The sequence below is a fragment of the Perissodus microlepis genome, chromosome 3 (assembly GCF_051167445.1).
Source record: "Perissodus microlepis isolate ML-2025 ecotype Zambia chromosome 3, ASM5116744v1, whole genome shotgun sequence".
Taxonomy (NCBI): Eukaryota; Metazoa; Chordata; class Actinopteri; order Cichliformes; family Cichlidae; genus Perissodus; species Perissodus microlepis.
In genome coordinates, this window is record NC_140463.1 from 13625287 (window position 1) to 13631108 (window position 5822).

Genomic DNA, 5822 nt, shown 5'->3' on the forward strand with positions numbered 1-5822 from the left:
ACCAGAACAAGACGATTTGTCCTAACTGAATCCATTCAGGTTAGTAATTTGTTCACTTCATCATACACACTCCAACTAATTTGAAGATGTTTAGGTTAGGAAAGTTGTTGTTTGATTTTTATTTTCTGTTTGTGCAGATATTGTTTGACTTTGTTGGAGAACATGAAAATGCCACAGAATATTTTCATATTCAAGATGCTCTCTCAGTAACTAGACTCAACAGCAACATGTCTGGTACGTTTCTGGATAATAACATCATAAGGTCACAAACGCTGTATGTCCACTGGATTCAACCTGAGTCTCCAGAGGTGAGAGCTGAGATTTGTTATTGTTTAACATTTGCGGTTAGACTACACAGTATGTTTATTTTGGACTTTAAGGCGCAAAGGGGGGAAAATAGAAAATACAATATGAATATTTAACTATGACAGGGCCTTCATCCAATCCTCAAAATAAGTTCACTATCCAACTGGGGAGATTCTGTCATCCTCTATGTAGTCGGTTTATCAGAGAAACTTTGGAGTCTTCTCCATGCACGACATCACAGTGTACTTCATAGCCACAAACTGAGACACAAACTGTTTCATTCAGACAAAACTTCCAAAAATAAAAGCTTAACAACATAGTCTATGCTGTGCTGTGCAGCCACTTCATAAACGCTTTGCACAACATACAAGAGCCACCTCCACGGGACAAGACTCGGCTGTCCGTCTGCATCTGCATTTTTGGGGTGTCACTCTTCACCATTTCCTCAATTGTTTTAAGCAAAAATATCTTGTATTTAATGAAAATAGTCTCCCAATAAAACAACTGAAAATTCTCCAGATGCACTTTTTAAAAACAAGTATTTATATCTCACTGAAATGTTACTGTGTAGCTGAATATCTCGCATTTTAATTGTAATGATATTATTTTGAAAAGAAATAAGACAAATATACTTAGAAAGATTTTGATTTTTTGAAGTGGGATGTGAAACGTCTTCAAGAAAGTTCAAGAAATCACGCTGCTTTTCTTTCAAAGCTCCTTATGCAACATTTACAGTGATGTTATTCACAATAACAATAGGTTAATATCTACATATGGGTTTTAAACTTTTAATGACCCTTTGTAGCACTTTAACAAATAACAATGTTTTCGGTGTATTTTGTCAATGGCAAGTTGATTGATTACTATATACTGATTTTATACTGTTCCATACCTTTCAAAACTATTTATACAAGATGCGTCATTCATCCATTCACATCAGCAGTATTTCGAAAATTATTTATCTAACTTATCTATATGTATCTATGATCCGAGAGCAATTTGGGGTTATTACTTTGCCCAAGAACATTTGGGATGTAGACTGGAGCAGCCAGGAATCAAACCAACAACCCTCTGATTACTAGATGCGTACTTGATTAAAAGGATGAAACTATGCAGACACTTTTCTCTTTCTAACTCTTTGCAGTTTGTTCCTGCACTTGATTACAACGATCATCAAGAAGCTCCAAGCTTTAACAACCAGTCTTGTTCCCCATTGATTGTTTCTCCTCCTGCTCATGGGCGATCTTTCTCTCCCGAGAGGTATGTTTGCATTTGTTAGTTGTTAGTCACATTTCTTTACCTAACGTGTGTGGTGATACAAACTTTAAAAAAAAAAAATCTTTGCTAGTTTAGAGTCAATTAAAAAAAAAATCTCTGTAGTGGTAATTGACTTGAGTTTAGTTCATGTCACTGGATTAGAAAATTATTAACAGTGCATGTGCCAGGGAATTTGTATGTATTATGTCACATTTTGTATCTCTACACAGGGCTGACCTTAAAACCATTCTGAATGGACTTCGGGCGAAAATTGAAAACACTTCATGCCCTACGAGTAATCAGATCAACATATGCAGAGACTACACTGGCAATGTCCACAACATAATGAAAAGTACCCTGCAGGCCTTCAGACGGCGACGTTTCAATCCTGCGGCCAGATTGGATGTTGTTTTTGTTGACAGTGAAAAAACATCTGAAGGTGCAGTAGATGGTGGTGGTCCTACATGAGAGTATTTGAGGTTGCTGATGAAGGCCATTCATCAGCCTAACATTTTTGAAGGACCGGAGAAAGACAAGAGATTGATCCTCAACACTCATGGTACACCAATTAATTTATTTAATTTATTTAGTTTATAAGTAACATTTTAATATAAAAATGAATTATTTATGCTATGATAATGTTTGATAGTGACACCTAAAAGAAGAGCTACAATGATATTTGAACTGTATTTGATTTCAACTGTATGTTCTCTCTGTAATACATTTTGCTCTGTGACACTTTTGGGAATTGATGAGCAATCTTTATTTCTATGTTCACCTGTTTTCCTAAACCGAAATTGAGACATATTTTGGGGGATAAAAATGTCATCACCACATCACAAAATAATTAGACTTGCATCTCAATGGGGATACATACTTGAAATATCTGACCAGAAAACAGAACTAAGATTGAATTTTCTGTATGTGATGACACATTTAAACTTTGATATTTTATCAATGTTATTCCTTTTACAGCCTTGGAGGGGAAACTGTACACACAGATAGCGTGAATGATATCTGTGTGTGTAATCCATGGAGGCGTGGCACCTAATTTCTTTTCAGACAGATTGTTTAATCAAATCTGTGGGAAACCTAGCCTTCCTGCAACCTTGGAAGAAGTGGGTGATTTCACCTTTCAGGAAAAGCTTTTGGAGGTGAGTCCTAAATTATGTGTTCAGGAGTAGGGGTTGTAATTAAAGTATAACTGGCTCTCTGGAACTGCTGAAATCTATAAAAATGTATAATTTGCAACTTACAAAACATTAAAAGCATTTTCATAATTACTAACCATTTTTTGATTGCTGTTAAAGATTAAGAACGCAACAACTGTTGAAGATGCGAAAAAGGCCATAGAGAAGGCAGAGGACAGTCTTGCCATTGTTGGGGCCTGGAGAAACATCACAACACTGAGACAGAGGGATGCTCTGGTGCAATCCACTGTTGACTTCTTCCTTGAGGGCAGATTAAATGTGGCTTTGCAACAGTAAGTATTAAGTTTTTTCTCAATCGCTTTGGCACTGTTCCCCACAGCAGGAATGAAAATATATTATTTATGCAATCTGTGCAGATAATTAAGAGGCCAACAGGCCAGTCACACTAAATACAATTTGGCACACTTCATTTGTTATTCCTTTTCAGCAGTTGAAAAGGTTTGTGGGATAGTCCATTATTTATTTGATAACTGCATTAAGTGTAGTGAAAGTTAAGTTTTGATGTGGGAATTATGTCAAAGTGATTGAGAAAAACAAAATATATATTTTTAGACATTTTTACTGGTGTAATTTTATCATGTAAAATTGATGTGTTCAGGTTCACAGAGGGCTTCAACACCCTAGGCCTCATCCAGGATATTAGGGCACACCCTGATTTATTCCGTAATCTGTTTGTGGAGGATGTAGAACCTTTGAAAGCTGCTGACCTCTCAGCAGTATTTCAAGTCAACTTTTCTACACCAGGAACACATAAAAGAGAGATCGAAAGCCAGACGATATGCTTCTGGAGAGACTGGCTCATTGATGTAGAAGGTACAAGAAATTATTATTACAAGGTCTGTTTTGTAAGGTACTATACATGAATTTGTGCACCCACAATTGTAGGATACAAATTATCATGACTATGATGTTGTCATTGATAGTCATTTTTAGGAAGACTAGAGAAAGACTAGAGAAAAGGGAATACATTGTTTTGTTGTAGTCTGAAAAAACATTTCAAACTGTAACAGAACCATGGCAGACCCGACCATGTTTCCGTGGTTTTCAGCATCTTTCTTTATTCACTCTTGGTTGCTATCACTTCACACACACACACAAACACTTTCTAGTTTGCAGCTGAACACTTTGCCAACAGCAACAAACAAATGACAGGACCCAGGTCCGATTTTATTCTGGGAGGCGTGATTGTGGATGCCGCTCAGGTGTCTCTGCATTCCCTGCAGATACACCGCAGACCACGCCCCGCCACACTAACACTCAACTGTTCATTTATTTTAGATGGAGAATGTGCACCCGTGACCTTGAATGTCACAATGAGAATGTTCTGGAATTTGTTTCTGGATCCTCTTCAATACCCCCAAATGGCTTTCTTATGCAGCCCACAATAGAGATTCTTCCAGAGGATTCTGGCAAGATTTTTCCTGAGGCAAATACATGTAACATCGTTTTGAAATTGCCAGTGCACAAAGACTATGAATCATAGATGGACACCATTTACATTGTCCATTTTGAATACTTTACAGTGCAGATTTTCAGTTATTGCTTCTAACTATTTTATGTTTCATATAGCACTATTATGAAAGCTATGATTGTAATATTTAAAGTAATAGTTCAACACTGAAATTAAATACTTTAGTGTTGTTGAAGGTTTGAAGTTTTATAGACGGGTATCAACAGAAAGTAGAGGTAAAAAGCAAGACCTACATAACCAGCCTTTTTGTAGTCAGGACAGTGGTTGTCCAGTTAGTATTGAAGTGACCTTTTCTGTTTTAGTTTGTGAAAGTCCTAACATAACTTGGTGTATTTAAACTGTCATTGCATCCCATGCTGTTTGTGCTTAAATGCACCGTGTCTTTGTATGGTAGTTATTTACCATGTAAAATATTTAACACTTTCAAAATGTTTTCTTAAATCCAACAAGCTTGGTTGATGTTAAAGGTGTATTCCCTCATTGGAAACATCCAATTGCTGTTTTTGAATTGTTAAATTCATCTGATGTTATGGAAACAATTTGAAAATGTCTGTTATGCATCTTCACATATTTCTCACAAGGTTGTACACCGCATCACAGTGTTCTCAAAGAAATTTCAGTGTTGCTATTTGTATAGTTATTTATTGTTCAAAACTATTTTAAATCAAAGGAAATAAAACATTTTTTGGGATAATTACAACTGTTTTTACTGTCTTCATCTGGAGTCAGAGCAAAACTTGCAGAGAAAATGGCATCATGATTTATTTCAAAAAAATAAAATATAATAAAGACTGCTCAGACAAAAAGGAGTAGGTTACACTCAGAAAACTAAATGACATTTAAAGATGGCAAACTTGTCAGGGTCCCTGTGCCTACCTGGTCGGCTCAGTATGGCTACATGTGTGTTTGTTTTCATTTTGTTCCTGCTCTCTCCCTCCCTCTCTTTCCCTCCTCCCTCTGCCTGGGCAGAGCTCACCTGTGGGCTCCTGCCCTTGGCCCACGCACCTGGTCGCAATCACACACCTGTGGCTCATCACCTAAGAGCGTTCCAGTTCCTTTATAAGATGGCAGCTCTGTGTTTCTCGTTGCTGGACCGTTGCCGACTCGTCAGTGTAAACCCCAGCTCAGTTTACTCGTGTTTTTCTCAGCAATCTTCCTATAGTAATCACGTGAACGCAGATTATGTTTTGTCACTTTTAATTAACTGAAGCCTTTCATTTAACTACCAGCTAAACAAATTGTTACTCTCTTTCTGGCCAGACACTGCTATCGTGTTGTTAGTATTTAACAAATAAAAATGCAGACATAAGTGTACACTAGTTTTTGATCTACAAATAACAATATTGTGAACATATTCATATGAAATCATAACTTGCTTTGGAAATAACTTCTTTTAATATTGAATTATATTGGTGCACGTTAATATACAGACTGCAAATTGGGTGATGTGGACCGCAAATGGCCCCTGGGCTGTGAGTTTAAAACACCTGTTAGAAACCATGGTTGCCAAAATCAATTTAGTTCACTAGCTACATGCCAACTGATCATATGAGCCATATACCAGCAATGATACAACA

At 36.8% G+C, this 5822-nt stretch overlaps 1 pseudogene; it reads left to right on the plus strand.

Annotated features, from left to right (window-relative positions):
- The first annotated feature begins 227 nt into the window (after positions 1–227).
- On the plus strand, positions 228–4162 carry LOC146390037 (G2/M phase-specific E3 ubiquitin-protein ligase-like; annotated as a pseudogene).
- Positions 4163–5822: the final 1660 nt, after the last annotated feature.